The sequence below is a fragment of the Sorex araneus genome, chromosome 5 (assembly GCF_027595985.1).
Source record: "Sorex araneus isolate mSorAra2 chromosome 5, mSorAra2.pri, whole genome shotgun sequence".
Taxonomy (NCBI): domain Eukaryota; kingdom Metazoa; phylum Chordata; class Mammalia; order Eulipotyphla; family Soricidae; genus Sorex; species Sorex araneus.
Genome location: NC_073306.1, coordinates 97,152,444 through 97,172,553, shown reverse-complemented (window position 1 = coordinate 97,172,553; position 20,110 = coordinate 97,152,444). Strand labels below are relative to the sequence as shown.

The following is a 20,110-nucleotide window of genomic DNA, read 5'->3' as shown; positions in this document are numbered from 1 at the left end:
ATATGGCTGAACCAGTAGACATTCCTAGAACATGGTGCTAACATTAACCTAGCTATAATCACCTATTCCCACAAAAACTCACAAAGTAGCTGTGGTGGTAAGAAATTCTATAACCCTAAGTGATAGCTGGAGTAGTGGCGGTAACAATGACATTGAAAGCCTTCCTGGAACCCTCACATGATATGCTAAACAACTAGTCACAACAAATTTGGTTAGGATAGATTCAACAGGGAAGAAAGAGAGTAATAGCCCCCTGGTTCCCCTTCAATACAAGAAAAAAATGTTTAAATTTTTTAAATTTAAAAAAGTTAAAAAAAATGTCCAATGAGCAGAACACCTCAACAGGAGTACTCTACCCCGCTCGATTATCACTCAAATGAAGGAATGATACAAACTTCATAGATAAGCAATAGCTTAGGAACTTCATAGCCTTGAAACCAACTTTGCAAGAAACACTGAAGGAGCTTCTTCAATACAAGATAAATTTCACAAATACGCTTAACTCTACAGAAAGATGGCAAAAACTTTAGTAATCTCACTCAATGTCAGTCACCCAAATGCACCAATCAAGAGACACAGAGTGTTAAAATGGATCATAGAAATGAACCCAATTTACTGCTGCCTATAAGAGACACGTTTGAATAGCCAGGTCAAACAGGCTCAAAACAATGTTCAAGCAAGCAGGCTCAAAACAATGTTCAAGCAAACAATGTTCAAGCAAGCAACTCCCTCAAAATGGATGGTGGCCATACTTATTCAGACAATATAGACTTTAAATTTAAAAAAGTTATAAGGGACAAGAATGGTCATTTATTAGTGATCAAGTGAAATATATATGTATAATATATATGTGTATATATCTATACACATATATATATAATATGTCAGTGAGAATTCACTCCTAAACATCTATGCATCTAATGAGGGACCATAAATTTTTTTGTTTTTGTTTTTGAGTCACATCCAGCAATGCTCAAGGGTTATTTTTGGCTCCTCACTCAGGAATTACTCCTGGTGGTATTCAGGGGACCATATGGAATGCTAGAGACTGAACTTGGGTAAGTAATGTTCAAGGCAAATACCCAATCTGCTGTATTATTGCTCTGGTCCAAAATCCTTAAAACAACGGCTAACACAACTGAAGGAAGATATTGACAATAGCACATTAATAGTTGGAGACTTCAGCACTGCTCTATCATCACTGGTTAGATTAACTAGACAAAAATTCAACATGGAAACACTGGCTTTAAAGGAAGGAATGGAAGAGATGGGCTTTATCTATCTCTATCTATCTATCTATCTATCTATCTATCTATCTATCTATCTATCTATCTATCTATCTACCTACCTTCATCCTCAAAGGCCAAATTAACATTTTTCTCCAGTGTGCATAGGGTATTCTTCTAGATAGACCACACACTGGTTTACAAAACATACCTCCATAAAATCAAAGATATAAAAAATTTGATCAACTATCCTCTCAAACTATGATGTATTGAAAGTGGAAATTAATCATAAAGAGAAGTAGGGGAAAAATAACTCAAATGCTTGGAAATTAAACAACTCTACCGAAGAGCCTGTGGGTCAAGGAGGAAGTCAAAGAGAAAATCCAAAGATTCCTGGAAACAAATGAGAACAAAGACATTTTTGATTTCTAAATAAGGAAGGGAGAAGTACATTATCTGTGCAAATCACGAAAGTCAGCCTTCAACCTGCAGTCAGGGTCAAAAGAAGCACAACGCATCAAACAGACACAACAGTCATCCTTTATTGGTTCTGAGACTTCATTCTGCCAGGACGAGGAGGTGGGGCTTGAGCAGGGTCTGCCGCATCAGAGGCTGCCGAGTCCCCAGCCAACAGTCACAGGGATGCATGCTGCTGAGGGGCTGTGTAGCTGATAGCATCCTGGCTGAAGTAGCATCCCTCCCCGAGCTCAAGTGTAGAATCACACCTCACTTCTGTACGCCTCATAGGAAAGGCATTGTCAAGGTCAATGACTGGACAGTCATCTAAGCAACCTAAGGGCCTGAGAAAAACTCGGAGGCTGGGAGATGCAACCTGGGGTGCTGGGAGTGGAGAAGAGAGATTCAGATGGCAAGCGAGAGCCCTGTCTTCAAACATCTGAGGGTTTGCCAGGCTTGTCAGGGGGATTGGATACTTTTCTCTGGAATGTGGGAAGAGTCACCCTTCAATTGACAAGGAAGCCAGTTTGGGTTCAGAGCCCTGGAAAGCCTGCCTTGTGCGATCATAATGAAAGCACAAAAACTTAGCCAACACTGACACAGCATCCGGCAGGAGAAAAGTACGTTCCCTGTATTATCTCCCTGACTCTTCACAACACGCTCTACAAAGGTATTTCTTTTATTTTTGTCATTCTAACAAAAGATGGGAGGATGAAGCTGGAGCATCAGAGTAGCTGAATAACTTGTGCCTAGGAGACACCAGGTACCAGCCAGACCTCCTCTAAGCACATTCTTTTTTTTTTTTAATTTATTTTTATTTTTTTATTTTTATTTAGTTTTTTTTAGTGAGTCACAGTGAGGGTACAGTTACAGATTCACACCTTTTCATGCTTGTTTTTCCCTCATGCAATGTTCAAGAGCCCATCCCTCCACCAGTGTCCATTCTCCACCACCAATAAACCCAGTATCCCTCCCACCCCTGATCCCATCCCCACCCCGCCACACCCCGCCTCTGTGGTGGGGCATTCCAATTTGTTCTCTCTCTCTCCTTTTGGGTGTTGTGGTTTGCAGTAGAGGCACTGAGTGGTCATCATGTTCAGTCTCTAGTCTACTTTCAGCACACATCTCCCTCCCCGTGCAGGATCTCCAATCACATTTTACTTGGTGTTCCCTTCTCTATCTGGGATGACTTTCACCAACATGTGAGGCCCGCTTTCAAGCTATGGAGCCAACCTTCTGGCATTATATACTACTATTCTTGGTTGTAAGTCTCCTACTCTATTATTTTATATTCCACAGATGAGTCAAAGCACATTCTTGACTAAGCCCATTGCCCAGGGCCAGGGAGCCGTCCAGCAGGCCACATTCATACAGTCACAAACACTGAGGACCCAGTGGGTGCAGGAAACGAAGGGCAGGGAGGTCTGTTTCTGGAGTAATTCCAGAAGACGCTGGGGAGGGAAACCCAGGTGAGTGCTGAGAAGGCAACGGTGGAGCAAGCATGTGGAGAGTGAGTTGATGGGGCTCCCGCTCACATTTGCCAACGGGGACCATGGAGGTGAAGGTGGTGTCAGAAGTCAGGGTGGAGTCAGTGGGAAACACTAGGCCTCTGACAAGCACTTGCACCCCACCCCCTTCCTGCACATCACCCCTTACCCCAGCCACCTCTCCCCGCTGTTCCTCAGGGACAAACCCTGGATGGAAGGAAAGGGTCTCTGGGCCGGGTGCAGGTGAGGGGAGATGGGAAGAATGTCTCTGGGCATAGGAAGGGAAGAGGACAAAGACAAAAGGATAACTGGACAGTGATGGTACTGGAGAGGAGAGAAGAGGGAAAGAGAAGCAACACCTTGCCCTTCCCAGCCAGTCCCGCCCTGCTCCCTCCAGTGCTTAGACGCATTTCTGTGTGGAATGACACTCCCATCCAAAGCAAAGGGCCCTGCCTCTGCAAAAGCACTCATGATCTCTCCATCACAGAAGCTGGGCAATTCTTTGTGGGAAAAGGAAGAGCCAGCCAGACTTTTGGGTTCCTTTTTGTTGTTGCTCTTCAGGGCCACACCTGACGGTGTTCAGGGTTCACGCCTGGGTCTGCACTCAGGGATCACTCCTGGTGGGGCTCACGGGACCAGACGCCGTGGTGGAGACCAAACCAGGGATCCACGCCCCTGCCTCTCTCTTTGACCCAAAAAATAAGCATTTCGAGAAGGAAAGGGACTGGCAGCAGACAGACGGGAGGATCCTGGGGGTGGGCGAGGCGGGGGCTAGACCAGAGTCTGGGAGCCCATTTGCAGCCCAACTCCCTCCCCTCCCTCCCCAGTGGGCTGTCCCCTGCTCCCCTGGTGGCAGAGGTGCGGAGGGGCCTTGGTCTTCACACCCTGCTCAGGCATGTCTCTGGAACACACCTGCCCAGACGCAAGGTGGTATGGGCAAGGCCGCGGGTCACCCAGCTGCTCAGTTTCCTGAGACCCATCTGGCCAGGCCCCTCAAGTCACACACACACAACCTGAGGCCTGTCTGGACTCAAGCACCCATACCTCGGGTGGGCAGGAGAGAAGGAGGGCACCTGAGACGCGTGGGGAGGGGGCAAGTTCATTAGGGTCTCTCAGGGCTGTGAGGGGCCGAGGGCTTCAGAGTGCCCACAGGAATGCCCATCCAGTGGTGCTCCCCTGTCCCTCCTGGGGCACAGAGGGGAGGTTCTTGGAGACAACCGTGTCCTAGGCCCGATGCCCGGAGAGTGAGACTACGAGGGGTGGGGAGACATTTCCTCCGTGCATGAGGTGAAAGGGCAGGGAGAACGGAAAGAGGACACGGCAGCACCCTCAGGCATACTGGACAAAGGGCAGCAATGAAGAAAGAAATGCAGAATCAGTAGCCAGGGTCGGGAGGCACAAGGGAAGGGAGACGCACGATGGCTCCGCCCAGGGGAAGGTGGTGAGAGTGGGAGATGCCTCAGGGGACAGAGGGAACACTTCGGCAGTGACACCCCACAGGACAGATGCCACCCGCGTCCAAACAGGCCTCACCCACACCTCTTCAGGGCCATGCCCAATCTCCTTGCTGCAGGGAGCACCCAGCCCCTTCCTTCTCTGCTTTTGGGTAAGGTGTGTTTTATTGCTTGTCTGGGGGGAGCTGAGGTAATCAGAGGATCAAATATGGTCCAGAGGACCTGAACCCTGTCCTGTCTCTCCAGCCTCCTCTGCTCTGCTGCTCCTGATCACTGACTCACAACATCTCTTATTGGCCTCATTTTGCTTATTCCCCCCCAACTCATTTGGCAGCTCCTGGAACACACACTTCCATGTGTCTTGATCCTGGCTGTCCAGAGCGAGGGCAGTGTGGCTGCCTGGTTAGCGCCCGTATATGTCTGCTTCAAAGCCAAACAAATGGATCAGACTAGAGGCCCCAGCCTTCCGGGACGCTAGGCTCCCACCTTCGTTTACTCTGCACACACCTTCAGCACATCCGTATTCTGGAACTCTCTTGTGTTCTTAGGCTTGAGCATGACTCAGACGCCATGTTTGCCCTCAAATTGCCTCTGTGTGTGTGTGTGTGTGTGTGTGTGTGTGTGTGTGTGTGTGTGTGTGTGTGTGCAGGGCACGCCTTAAAGGTCAGTCAGAGCAGGTGGGGCGCTTGCCTGGTCTGCCGTAAGGTCCCCTGCGAGTGGTGAGGTACACCTCCACCCACCCCCCAGAAAAGGGGAACAGGAAAAAGGAACGGTCATGTCCCAAAGCTCTGCGATCATCTAAGGAGAGAGGAATTCCAGCTCTCACACAGGAAAGGCCTGCAGAGGTGGAGTGGAAGGACAGACAGACGGGAGCTGGCAGAACGGGGCGAAGGGGTGAGTGAAGCATCTCAGCGGGAGGACCATCCCAGAGCTTTCTCCCACCTACCAGGACCTGCCCATGGGACCCCAAGCGTCACCCACTCCCACTCTCACAGCCCTCAGAGCCCCTGACCTAGGTACCCACAGTCCTGGGATGTGTTTAGTTAGAAGGGCAGGTGGTTTGAGGGGAAGCCCTCGTGCCTGCAGCCACAGGAAGGGCTTCAGAGCACATCGCAGAGAGGGCCCCCCCAGGTACCCCAGATGAGCCGAGATGACCCCCCCGGTTCTGCCTCCTCGAGCTCACACAGTACTTGGGAAGGTGACATGATGAAGAAGCAGGCAGATGCAAGTGGGGATCAGGGTCCCGCTCAGGTCGGGACTAACTATGAGTCAGTGGCCAGTGCCTCTGGGTGGTACCAGAGGCAGCTCGGGTGTCCATGAGGTGCAATGACCACTGAGCCCACCTGGGAGAGGTGGTGAGACAGGAAGAGCCTGGAGGCAGGGAAAGCTGCCTGGGGGCAGAGATGGCCTTCCAAGAGGAGCCCAAGGACCAGGAAGACACAAAGAATCCTGTGAGATCAGAGATGTCCAGTGCAGGAGGGGTGCAGGCCGCAAGCAGAGGTTTGCAGAGGTGGGTACGTGGGTGGGGCTTATAGCACCCCCTCCCGGAGGATGATGGGGGGAGGGGCTGAGGGGCTGGATATAAGTAGCTCTGCTCTGGATGTAGTGGGGTTGAGGAGTCTGTGGCTCAGGCCAAAGTGCTCCCCCATCTGCCTGCAAGTGGCTCTCTGCTCCCCACTGGCTGCCCTTCACAGGCCAGCCAGAGCTGCTGCTAAAAGCGAAAAGCAGGCCCAATCTCTGCTTGGCTGGGCCTGCGCAGGCTCCTGTGGATGTCCCTTCAGGATGTCCCTGCTTCTGAGACACGCCCAGCTCTGTCCCTTCTCTCCCGGGCTCCACTGGGCAGGCGCTTTCTCCCCAGCCAGGACCCAGACCGACTTGGGGGGCTTCTCCTTGGCACCCCGGCCCAGGCTGCCTCCTCCCCATTCTGTGGACCTGTCTCTTCGCTGTCCCTCTCGTCGCTCACTGAATATTGGGGTTCTTGCAGAAGTAACGGCTAAAGGAAGAAGTGACCAGACTGGACAGCACGTGGGCCTCTGCGGGATGATCCTAGCTGGGGCTGGTAAAGGGACCGCAAAGGCCCTGAGTGTGTGGGGAGAGACGGTCTCTGCCGAGGCCGGGCCCTGAGTGTGAGGGAGGGACGGTCTCCGCTGAGGCCCTGAGTGTGCGGGAGAGACGGTCTCCGCTGAGGCCCTGAGTGTGCGGGAGAGACGGTCTCCGCTGAGGGCCTGAGTGTGCGGGAGAGACGGTCTCTGCCGAGGCCGGGCCCTGAGTGTGAGGGAGGGACGGTCTCCACTGAGGCCCTGAGTGTGCGGGAGAGACGGTCTCCGCTGAGGGCCTGAGTGTGCGGGAGAGACGGTCTCCGCTGAGGGCCTGAGTGTGCGGGAGAGACGGTCTCCGCTGAGGCCAGGCCCTGAGTGTGCGGGAGAGAAGGTCTCCGCTGAGGCCGGGCCCTGAGTGTGCGGGAGAGAAGGTCTCCGCTGAGGCCCTGAGTGTGCAGGAGAGATGGTCTCTGCTGAGGCCAGGTGTGAGTGTGTGGGAGAGACAGTCTCTGCCGAGGCCGGGCCCTGAGTGTGCGGGAGAGACGGTCTCCGCTGAGGCTGGGTCCTGAGTGTGAGGGAGAGATGGTCTCTGCTGAGGACAGGTGTGAGTGTGTGGGAGAGACAGTCTCTGCCGAGGCCGAGCCCTGAGTGTGCGGGAGAGAGACAGTCTCTCCTGAGGCCCAGCTGTGAGTAGGGCTGGCCCGGGCACTGCAGGCGCCTGACTTTTCTGGGTTCTTTTCTCCTAAAAAGATGAGCCACAGAGGGAGAAGGGAGAAGAAAGAAGGGAGGAGAGAGAGGACAGAGAGGGCTGGAGGAGAGAAGGAAGTGTAGAAGAGGGAAGCAGAGGGAGGAGGGAGAGGAGGCAGAGGTAGGCACGTGGGGGGAGGAGGAGGGAGGGAAGGGAGGAGGGAGAGCATGAGTAAGGAGGGCAGGGAGGCGGGTGAGGAGGAAGGAGAGGGAGGATGGAGGAGCGGAGAGATGACGGAGGGAGAAGGAGAGAGCAGGCGGAGGGCGTCTGTGTCTGCACGGGGGTGTCAGCTGACTTCCTGGAGGCCCGTGGCCTTCGTTTGCAGTGTCAGGGTCAGGTGTAGGCGGGGGTTACAGAGTTTCCCTTTCCTTGGCTCAGGGAGCAGAGTGCGCACTGAATGAGGAGGTGAAGTAATAAAAATTAAATTAAAAAAATTTTTTTAAGTTGGAAGAACAAATTATTTGGAGACGAAGCAAAAATATCTGTGACATACCAAGCACTGTTTTAATGACAGCCACGTGGGAGGACAGTTTAGTCATATTTTTCATTTTCTCTTCCCCAGGGAGCTGCGTTCTAGTGATCAAGGCCCTGATATCAAATTGGCATGTTCCCTGAATCAGTCACCTGCTCTGATTATTCAGCAATGAGTCGGGGGCCGACGAGAGCTACCCTCCATATGCTCAGGATGTGTCCCTTGGCCCTTCCGGGGGCAGGGTGGGTGGGGGCTGTGGGGCCCAGCTACCAGCTCCCCTGCCTTGGGGGTGACTCTGGGGATGCCAGTACCCCCAGGACTCCCGGGGCCTGAGGCTTTGCTAGTCCCGGAGTGCCCGGCTGGGGCCCAGCGGTGCGGACAAACCTTTCTTCGAAGGCACTTGGTTGTGTGCCAGGAGGCAGCCTTCCGCAGGCGCTTCCAGACTCAGATGAAAAGACTGAAGAGAACTGCTGGTGACTGGAGCCTCTCCCTCACTCCCCCTCCTCGCAGCAGCCCTGCAGCCCAGGAGCCCAGGGAATAGGCCCAGCGAGGCACAGGGTGCCCCCAAGACAGAGCTGCAGTGGAGGGGGTGGGAGGCCCAGGCGGGCCCTTCCTGCACCTCTGACGCAGGATGAGCTCAGAGACAGACAGAGCCTCAGGAAATGGCCTTTCGGGTCTTCACCCACAAGACCTCAGTCGGCTGTAGTGATTCCCATCAGATTTTATTGATTTTCACCATTAATCTCCAGCTCTGGCCATTCACAGACAGGGGCTTCGGAGCCCAGAGGAATGAAGGGTCCAGCTCCCGAAGGCGCTCCCTCCTAGCTCTCCTCATCCAACTCCTAAGAGAGGCCCACATGTGCCTTTACAGGGGGCTGCGAAGGCTCTAATGAGCTGTGTGAGTGGGGGGGAGTGTGGATCAGAAACATGTGTTTCTGTAGAGACAGGGCAGTGGTCAGGCTGTCCTGAGATGGGAGGGGCAGAGGGACTCTGGGACAAGGAGGGGGCAGGGCCAGAGGGCAGACATCTGTGGTTAGGGGCCGGCAGGTGCATGTGGAGGGGAGAGAGCTGGGGGGTCCCTGAAGCTTGTCCCTGCACACAGGGTGGCATCTGGCGCTTCCTTGGTGAAAAGACCCTGAGATGTCAAGGGGGAGAAGGTTCTGGCTCCCGGCGCTCGGTGCCGTGGGCTGGAGTGCCTGAAACCTCCCCAGAGCTCAGCTGCTCTGTCCCGCCTCCTGGGGCTCCAGTGGGGCTCTGATGACCCCTGCCGACGCAGTGGCCCTCTCAGGCCCCACTCAGTCTGAGATGGCCCGGGGAGCGGTGAGGAGGAACCAGTTCATCTTGTGGCACTTAGGAGAGGCCCTGCTGAAGGCTCCTCCAGAGTCTCAGCTGGGGTCCCCGTCTCAGGGCCCCTAATCTTCCTGGTCCCAGCACAGGTGGACAGAGGAGCTGGGGTGCTGTGAAGAGCAGGTGTGGGTGTCTTACTCCCCCACTGACCACTTGGAAGGGCTCCTATGGCCAGTGACATGTGCGCCCTCTCTGGGAGCTCTGAGCTCTGGGTAGCAGGAGGTGTCAGGCAGGGACGCAGCACATGCCACAGTGGGGTCAGGGGCAGAGGACACAGACACAGGCACAGTGCAGTGGGAACAGGGGACACACTCTGGCCTCCAAGTGACGCTTGCCCAAGACAGCGACTGCCCCGTGTCTCCGAGCAGGCCCTGCCTCTAGGGTGGCGGCATCTCGGCAGCTCACAGAGCCTGAGGAGGGGCACTGATCCCTGAGGGCCTTCTGGGGACACCTGAAGGCCAGGCCAAGGTCTGGCACAGGGGACCCTCCTTCCACTAGCCTCTGCCGCCTGTGGGAGCTCTTAGGGTCTGGGCCTCAGAGCAACAGCACAGCAGGGACAGCGTTTGCCTCGCACGGTACTGATGTGGGCTCGATTTGTGACACCCCACATTGTCCCCACATCCCGCCAAGAGTGATGATAGCCCTGAGCACCGCCAGGCATGACCCCCAAATAAAACAATCAAAGCACTGCTTCTTGGGGAGGTGGGTGCCCGGCTGTCATCTCCTGGGCACAAGACGCACAAAGGCGTCCTGAGCGCTGCATCCACATTAGTGTGTCCCAATTCCCGTGACCCCCTAGCAGCTGTCACAGCGGAAACAAGCGCCCTTTCCTCGCATGGCTGGAAGGGCCATTTCTAAGGCCATGCCAGCAGCCGTAGGTATGAGCGGTGATGTCAAGGACAGACATGGCCAGAAAGCAGGTGGACACTCTCGGGCCAGCCCCCTGGTCATGTGGGGTGGGTACCTCCTGAGGGAGCCCCGCTCAGGACAATTCCTCTAGGATTCAGTCCCACCCAAAGCAGAGGGCATCAGGGCCTGCACAGTGCCACCCACTTGAGCTATGTAGACCCCGAGTTCCTTTCCTGAGACCCTCAAACTGTCTCTGTTCCCCCTCCCCCCATTCTCCGACTCCCCTGGGTCACCTCTGGAGAAAAAAGAATATCCATGTTTATTTACCACCAGAAAGCAGGTGAAGTCATATCAGAGGGGAGGTGCAGGAGTACCCCTGACCTTTCTTCTGGCCCCAGAGGGAAACTTGGGGACCCCCAACAGGTTTGGGGTTTGCCTCACAGCCACTTCAGATGCCTTAAGCCCAAGGACACACATATGCTCTTGCACCTGCCTCCCCCGAATCCTGCACCCCGCCACGCATGAGCCTGCGGGTATCTGAGCAGATGCAGATACAGACGGCGGAGATGTGGTTCGCCACTTCGGGGCTTTGCTATTGAAGGCAACTTTTGGCCATCCTCCGAGTTTGTCTCCTCCTCAGTACGATCAGGAAAATGGAACTGTGCCCATTTGGTGTGCCCCCGCCCCCTAATCTGGCAAACAGGGAATGCTCAGAAAATATTGGCTGGTTGGATGAATAAATGAATAGAGAAGGATTGTTGTTGGGATTAAATGAGACAAGGGAAGCAAAGCATTTATCACAGCGATGTCACATATTAAGCATTCAAAATAAGGAAGTTATTATTGTTAGCTATTATCTGGGAGCAAAATCTTATCATTCAGTCAGACTGGTTCGCAGATCTAATATAAAGTCAGGTAATTAAGACTAAATAGTGACATGCCCTAAAGACTCAAAGCGTTGCCCCTGGAGTGCAAGAGGGAGGTGCTATGATTCTTCCCCATTCACTCTACCTACTGGACGCAGAGTGGAGTGAGGGTGAGACCCCACAGGAGATGCACGAGGGGCTCGGTAAGCCATTTTCAGGGAGTTGGCACCAACACTCATACCACGAATGCCCAGGCTGCAGTCACCAGACCAGTGCCAAGCTTTCACTTACTTCGCCTATAAATATTCCCAGCACATTTGCTCTGCAGTGACCAACCCTGGGCTTGGCACTAGGAGCCCTGCACTGCTGTGCCCAGAGTGGAAAGGAACTGATATACACACACATAAACAGGCCAGGGGTTGATGCGGACATAGAGCAGAAATGCAGAGCACTTTCTCCAGCCTGGCTGGGTAGTGCCAGGGCTCACCCCACAGCTCAGGAAGCGGGTTCAGAAACTGCATCTTCTCTGGGGAAGGGCCTGTACAGACCCCCTTCTCTTCTCTGTCAGGGGTAACAGACAGGGGCTCGGGGAGACAGGGAACAGGCACTTACAGACAGGTAACAGTAGGTTATAGACAGGTAATAGATTATAGACACAGGGAACAGACAGGTGATAGATAGGTAATAGAGAGGTAAAAGATAGATTATAAGCAGGTAATAGTTAGGGAACAGATGGGTTATAGACAACTTGTCTATAGACAAGGTTTATAGGTTATAGGTTATAAAACAAGTAATAGGTAATATTCAGGGAACACACAGGTAATAGACAGGGAGCAGAGAGGTAATGGACAGGTAATAAACAGATTATAGACAGAGAACAGACAGGTAATAGACAGGAAACATACAGGCTCATGCAGAACCAGAGGGATTCTCTCCTCTCAGATCAGAGATCCCAGGACTTTTGGGGCAGGCCGGGCTGTCTAGAGAGGGCGGTGGGATCCCTTCTCTTTGGTTTTCATCTGTGACACACTCAGCCACTCGCCATCCAGGGCTGGTGAGTCTTGGCTGAGGGGGAGTGAAAGGGAAGACACAGTTTCAGGTGAATTCCGGAGGCCCGCCTGGTGCTGGCCCGCCTTCTCTCCCCAGGCAAGAGCCAGGGGGGCTGAGCAGGAAAGGGGCATCCCTTGCCATGTTGTGGTGGGGAGAGAGAGAAGCTCACACAGGCCTGAGCCCCCAGACCCCAAGGCAGCCGCGGTGCCCCTGGGGCTCCCTTCACCTTCCTGGCAGCACTGAGCACAACCGAGTAACTGTGGCCACGTTCCAGCAGCATCTGGACCATGAAGACGGATCTGGCATGGGACACCTCCCCTGACACCCAAGACCGAGAAGCGTATCAGCATGGCAGATACCTCCCAAGCTGGAGGGCCCTGACTCCGGCACACTCCTAGGCCCCTGGGGCTGCAGGGGCTCCGGCTAGCCTGGATGGGCTGCAGCCTGGGCAGGCAACTTTGGTGGCTTCCAGTGGACACCATTTGCGGGAGCCCCCCGCCCAGGTGCTGGCCCCCTTCATGACTCTGACTTTGCAGGGAGTTAGTTTCCTTTTGCTGGGTGGTTCCAGACCAATTCCCAACTCTCAGGTCATTCCTGGGAACTGCCAGCACCTCAAGCTCCTGTCTCCTTTTCCCAAACACAAAGCCTCCCTGGAGGGTCCCCACATTGCCCTGGCACTTGCTCAGTAGCCCCTGGGTTCTCTCTCTGTTCTGAACAATGTCCTAGGCACCCAATGGCCGCACCACCAGCTGGAGTGCCCTGCCCCCTCTGCTCCTCCCCCAGTGCCTCCCCCACTCGCTCCTGTGAGGCTTGGGGGAGCAGCGTAGGGACTGTCCTTCTCGGCGATGAATCACTGGCTCTGTGTGTTTTTCTGCCTGCCTGCTTTCCTTTTTACCAGTTTCTTTCTGTTATTTATTCATTTATTTTTAAAAACCCTCACCAAGGGCAAAACACAGTCATCAGGTGCTAGTTGAAAGATGTGACCCTGCGTGCGGGCCCCAGCACCCTCCACACTGTACCACGTACCACAACGGCAGCTGAGAAAGGCCCCCTAGCCCCCTCCCGTGACCGTGATGCTGGGCTGGCAGTGGCTGGGTCCCTGACAGCCGCCTCTGTTCCTAGGCCCTTATCTGCACCTGCAAGTAATTGGCTACAGGACTTACTGGGGTCACCATGGCGACCGCACACAGCTCAGCGGGGAGGGCCTGGACACTTGGGGCTGGCACCTTGCTTTCTGGGCCCCCTGCCGAGAGGGCAGCCCTGGGGGCGACAGAGGAAGGGGCCAGGCTGCGTCACTCGCTCTGGAAGCCGTGGCGTTCTCGGGACTCTTTTGTGTGCTGTGCACAGCACCCAGTGTGCATGAATCAGTCCAGCCTCATCAGTCTGTCACGCTCAGCCAGCCCAGGGACTGGCTTGGAAACTGCTTGTATTCTGGGGGGTTTTCAGAGGTGTACGCCAGAGCGAGCCCCTGTCTAGCTCCCTCTACATCCCTTTATTTAACCATTTGTGACACCCAGCCAGGCACAGGGCTGAGACTTGAACCTGGAACACCCAGGCAGCCAGCCAACCAGTGGGGAAAACAGTTGCACGTCCTAAATCCCAGCACACGGACGTGTGCAGAGGTCTCACCCTCGTCCCAGGGCACAGACGTTGTGGAGACAGTCTCACTCCAATTTGAGAAGAGGGGCTTGGAGCCTACTGTGAGGCCTCCAGAACTGAAAGCTTTGTTGCTCTCTTGCAGTGTGAGGGCACTTGGTGACTCCCAGTCCCTCGGCTGGGCACTGGTGTCCCCTGACCTGGAGCTGCTGTGTCAGTTGACTGGCACAGCGCTCAGCCACCTGCCCCCATAACTGGGGGGGGCACAAGAGACAGGCAAAGCCTTAGGACATGTGGGGGCTGGGGTGATCCATGGGTCAAGAGAACTTTAAAACTGGGGAGGGGCCGGGCACCAGAAGTCACTTGGTCATTCTAGTGAGCAGTCGGAGTGGAGAACTACTTATTCAAAAAATAATAATAATTTAATAATTTCTGTTTTCTTGGCACACCTGGCAGTGCTCAGGATCACTCCTGGCTTTGTGTGCAGGAGCATACAGGGCACAGGGATGGAATCAGGACAGCTGTGTGCAGGGCGAGTGCCTCAAGTCCCACTCTCTCAGTCCCCGAGAGCCGTGCTTTTAGATGAGGACCCACGGCCACGGGAACCAGCGCGGGCTGTCGGCAGGCACCCAACTGTCAGACTCTGGTCGGCATCCTGCTCATGGGCCAGGCTTCCGTGAGCTGCGTCCTGGTGTTGGGGGCTCAGAGGTAGCCCCAGGGTGCGGTTCCCCTGCCTTGACTGTTGGGGCAGAGTTGTCAGGGTGGGAGAGCAGAGACACACACCCGGAACTTCCTCTTGGACTTGGCCCTGCGGGCTTCTCTGGCCCTCGCTGAGGGCAGGGCATCCCTGAGTCCCGCCCAGACTTGGGTGCTCAGAATGGAGGTTTGTCCTTCCTGGATGGCAAAACACAATCAGATCCAATGCTATGGCCAGACCCATCAGAGCCACCTGAGACTTGGCCATGTGGTGCTCACTTGGACCTGGTGCTCTTTTTTTTGTTTGTTTGTTTCTGGTTTTGAACAATACCCAGCAGTGCTCAGGGATGACTCCTGGCTCTGTGCTCAGGGAGCATGCCTGGCAGGCTTGGGGACCATATGGGATGCCGGGATGGAACTGAGCCAGCCACATCAAGTCCAGCGCACTCGCCACTGTACAATCAAACTCACGCCCCACTGTGCCGTCACTCTAGCCTCACTCTCTTGTGAAACACAATTTCTCTGCCCTGTGCTCCAAGACAGCCCTCAATTCTAGCCAATCTTGGGGGACATCCCCCCTCCCCCTCCTTCCTTCTTCCAGATCAATCTGTGCACAGACATCCCCTCCTGATCCAGGCTGGCCACAGCCATCAGGATAGGCCCAAAGGAAAGAGAGAACCATCTGCCTAGTGACCTACAGGGTAGTTGTGCTTCCAGGGCCTTCTAGGCACCTACAACTTGAATATTTTCCAAATATTTGTTGTCCATATCTCTGCTGCCATTGTTCCCAAGAAACACCTCCTTTCACTGTGCCTAAGACTCAAAATCCCCATGCTCAGACTCCCATCTCCAGGATGCACCCCAGGCGTGACCCACAGACCTAGAGGTGGGGAAGGCAGCTTCGTGGTGGCTTCCCCAGGTGAGAAGTTTCAAATGGGAAGAGCTTAACCCTGCAGCCTGTGGCTCAGCAAACTACCCAGCTGACGTGCTCTGGTGGGTGGCTCTCCGAGTGCCCAGTCACCTCTCCTGGATTCCACACTGCGTGGGATTGCCTCTGGGCTCCAGTTGCTGACTTGCTTCTAAAAGGATACGCAGAAGACCATCTCACTTCTGAGATGACAAAGGCAGTGGGGTCCAGCTTAAATTAGATGAGTTGTCTTGGGGTGGGGAACCCAGTTGCCCCATCAAGGCGCAGGCCATGTGGTGGGAACTGAGCCAGGCCAGTGGCCTCATGGGTCCAGTCATCTGCAGGTCACTGCTGACATCTTGACCTCAGCCAAGCCTGAGGCGCCCTAATGAGCCACACCTGGGCTCTTAAACCATGCATGCTGTGAGATAATAAGTGTTGGATGTTAGAAGTGGCAAACTTGCACAGGACTTGTGACATTGCAATATATACCTTTCTGAACACATCCTTTGGGTCCCTCCTATAGGAGAGAGGCTGGGAGCAAGGGAGGGTAAATGGGACCTAATGGCCTCCCTAGTGAACTGGGAGGAAGCTCTGCTTCCGAGGCTGCTCTCAGGACTCAGTGCTCAGAGCAGACCCTGATGGTGTACTCAGCGGGCACTCTGTGTACCTACTGGAACCTGCTTACACCTGGCACCTCCACCGTTCTAACTGGTCCAGATCTCCCTGGGGTCTGTCTCCAGGACACACCACCTGTCTTAGTATTTTATGGTCCCATCCTACTATGGATTCATTCATTCAACAAATATTGAGGGATGCCATGGACCTAGTACCAAGCATCATGGGTGGTTTTGTAGTCCAATGCAGACATCACTATTTCCCCTGCATTGTTGTCTTTTTGCTGGCTGGTCCATACCCTGTTGTGTTCAGGCATCACTCCAGGCAGGATTCATTGGTGGTGCCAGGGATCAAACTGAAGTCGGCTTCATGCAAGGTGAGAGCCCTACCTGTGGTTGGTACTATCTCTCCAGCCTTTCCCTTATTGCTTTTTTTACCCTCTCAGGCTGTCCTCAGGTAGAAACATGGGCTCTGAATTGTTGGGTTCTCCAAAGCACCCGGCCCTCTTCAGCAGTCTGCATGTTTTAAATTGGTTTTGCTTCTAAGTGATTGAGGCGACAACGTTTGTATACCTTAGGGGTCCCAGGTTACCACATCATTCCCACCATCAGATTGTGAATAACTCTACATCATGAGCCCCTTCCATGCCACTCATAGCCTCTCTAGCAACCTCAGTCCTGTGTTCAGAGTCCACCCACTTGACCACTGGAGAGTGTCTCTTGCCTTGCTTCCCCTGCCCTCATATCACATCTAGGCGTGGGATCACTGGGCATTTGTCTTTCTCCTTCTGACTAACTTTACTCAGTAGGTCCATCTCCATGTACACCCATGCTTATAGCAAAAGGCAAGAGTCCATCTGTTATTTTTCAGAGCTGAGTAGTATTCCATCATATAAATATTGTATTTGCTTATGTGGGGTGGGGCAGAAAAATAGTGGTTGAGAGTTTTAAGACACTTTCTATTCTCTTCTTTCTGTTGAGAGTATCAGATACAAAAGCTGACTGACATTTACTTAGGACCTACTTGTACATTTGGGCCCAAAAAAGCAGCTAGGCACTTGGCAAACATGTTTGCTTATTTAATCCCACACAAAGATTTGCGTGTGAGGGAGATGTAATTCCCATTTTATTAGTGAGTAAATCAAGGTGGGGAAAGGTGAAAACCACATTCATTTGCACAGCAAAAATACAGCGAACATTTCTGATGTGTTCCAAGTTAGCTCCTCTAATCTTCCTTCTGCCCAGACAGAGGCAAATAAATATTAGAGAAATTCCTTGCCTGGTGGCCACACAAACGCTCATGAGTGCCAGGGTCAGGAGTGGAAGCTGAGATGCTGATTCTCTAAAACTCCTACACTGTGGTGGGGAGGGTGTGTGTGGAAGGAGTTCCCCAAGCAAGCAGTGCTCGTGGGTCACTGCAGTCACCCTGGTAATGCTTGGTTGGGTACCAGTAGGGCTACCCTAGAAGGACTTGGGGCCATGGAGTACTAGGAACAAAACTTGGGGTCTTGCAGCTTCAAGGTGTGGGCCCAAGCCATCTCCCAGTCCTGGACCTGCAGTGGTTTTTAATGTGGAATTTAAGGGGTTTAGCTGCCAAGTCTACCAATGCTGTCTTATTACTGCTTCCACCACCACAGCTGCGCTTCCGGCTCACCACAGGAAGTCCTCTCTGCTCATCCCCCCCCACACTCATGGTAGCACAGAACCAAAACTCAGTCTTAGGTCTTCAGGGGGCTCCTGTTCTGGCTCGCAGCCCTGCACCCATGGACCAACCCTGCTCCTTTCTGCCTCCTCCCCAGAATCCAGAATCTACCCAACTTCATTTCACTCTGGTATGGCAGGGACTTTTCAACCTGATGGTGAATTTGCTTAAGTCTTAGGCTTGATACAAAGGGTATTAAAAATTTTTTTAACTTTTTTATTGAACCACCATGAGTTATACCCTTAAAAAGCTGTTTATGATTGAATTTCAGTCATACATCCCTCCACCAATGTACATTTTCCAGCACCAGTGTCCCCAGGTTCCCTCCCATCATCCCCACCCCCTTCCTGCCTCTATGGCAGGTGCTCTTCTCTCTCTCTCTTTCTCTCTCTCTCTCTCTCTCTCTCTTCTCTTGCACATTGTGGTTTGCAATATTGACACTGAAAGATCATCAAGATAGAGAAAGGACCAGTATGACAATAATAGCTGGGAATGATCACACTGGACAATATCTGGGGGTTAAAGGTAGGTACAGGGATATTCTTGGTAACATTTCAGTATCAATAATGCAAAGGGTATTTTTTGGGTGTGTGTATGTCTCAAAAATTAAAGAAATCTGAGGCTGGGGAGAAAGCTCAGAGGTCAGGGATGCAGGTCTTGGAAGGACATGGAAGGGTCTGAGTTTAGTCCCTGGCCCCATGTCCCTCCTGTCCCCAGGCACCACCAGGCATAGCCCTGAGGAACCCAAGCACTGTCAGGTGTGGTACCGGAGCCCCAGCAGTGCTGGGATCAAGCAGAAATGTCCAGCCCAACTGGCTGATTAGCACTGGGTTGGCACCAGATCCCCTTGGCAATGGTCTGGAGAGACTCCTGAAAAATAAAGAAAGAAATGAGAGTTCTTCTCCCAGTCTCTCATGGCAATGGCCTGTCGCCTTGGCCAACATTTCACAGACCGTGCTTCTGTGTGTGTGTGTGTGTGTGTCTGTGTGTGTATGTGTGTGTGTGTGTGTAAAGTGAGAAAGGAGGGAAGATGAAAAGAGAATGATGAATAGTTAAACGATCACTGGCACTGCATAGAGAACCCTGAGTACCTCCGACCCCTGGACTTCAAGCCAGGAGTAAGTCCTAAGCACTGTCCCACCCCCCAACTGATCCAACGATTGGAACAACAAGGAATTTCTCATCTCTGAGGACAAGTTTTGGTTCAAAATGAGGAGTCCAGAAGGGCCAAAAAGATAACTCATTGGGCTCAGCTGCCTTCAACCCCTGGGCAATAATCCTAAACACAGATGGATGTGAGTCTGAAATGAGAAAAAAAATGGGGGGAGAGAGAGACAGACAGACTGGCAGACAGACAGGAGAAGAATGAGGCCCTGAAACCTGGTAAGTAATAAGCAAAGTTTCTAGAGACATTGAACAGGGACTTAAAATTCAGAAGGCAGGATCCTCAATTCTGAATTCACTTCCTTTCTTCCCTGCCACAAGGTCTATTTTTCTCTCTTCTCCCCAGCCTCATACATGCTCTTTCATGCAAGTCAATGTCCCTACCCCACAATAGGTGTGATTGCTTCCCATTATGTTGTCATGGCAACGCCCATTGCCATCTGCGGGGAGGGCAGTGGAAACCAATGAGTGGCCAACCAGGCTTTCCAGGAAAGTCTCATCATGATGCAGGCTTGCTTTGCCACCAACTGCCTGGTCCTCACTAGAACAGCGCAAGTGGGTGAGCACCAGGGACACAGAAACGGGCCGCTCCCTATCAACCCACTGGGTTCAAGTTCATCTGTGTCTGTGATGGATGGATTGTTGGTCACAGCAGAAGGGAAAGACCTTGTGGAAATGGGAGCAAGAGCAGCAGAAAGCTACTGTAACAAGCTTTCCGTGAGGCATGTAACCCAGGGGAAGCTTCCAGTGCTGAGTCTTTGCTTGTTTGTTTGTTTGTTTGTTTGGGGACACAACTGCTATTCTCAGGGCTTACTCTGGCTCTCTGCTCAGGTACTCAGGAATCTCTCCTGGAGGGGCTTGGCAGGCCTTATGAAGTGCCAGGGATGGAACTGGAGTCAGCTGCATGCTAGGTGGCGCCAGGACTGACTTTTGTCTATACCAAGACTGGATCAAAGATAGAGTCATGTGATTAAGCCTTCCACCCTCAAACCTAGAAAGAAATGGGAAAGTCCCGTGGCCAAGGCCTCTGAAGACAAGGGGGGCCTGGTAGGGCTCAGGCTAGATTCCAGTTAGCAGTGGGGCCATAGCTTAGTCTCAGGCCTCTGTTTTGAGCTGGGGATCACAATATCACATCCCTGATGAGGCTGCTCAGAGACTTCAGTGTGGGAGATGCTGACACTAACTGCTCACCTTGTGGTGAGTTCTCTTTGACGTCAGCTATGATCTTTACAGGTTCAACAGAAGCTCAGTGTGCTAAGGATGGGGTTGCTGTCTCTCACTTCTCTATCCTTGACTGTGCTAAGTGGCCCACAAGCCACAGCCAGAGCCTCTCATGAAAAGGGCAAACCACTTTCCTCCAGTGGGAGAGCACCTCTCCTGGTTTCTTCTGGGGAGAGAAGAGGTGGGCAGCTGGCACTGTGCTCTAGAAAGATT

At 53.1% G+C, this 20,110-nt stretch overlaps 1 protein-coding gene across 4 annotated transcripts in view; it reads right to left on the bottom strand.

Annotated features, from left to right (window-relative positions):
* KCND3 (potassium voltage-gated channel subfamily D member 3) overlaps nucleotides 1-20,110 on the bottom strand; it is a 219,241-nt gene that overhangs the window by 119,526 nt on the left and 79,605 nt on the right. The gene's annotated exons all lie outside the window — the stretch shown is intronic.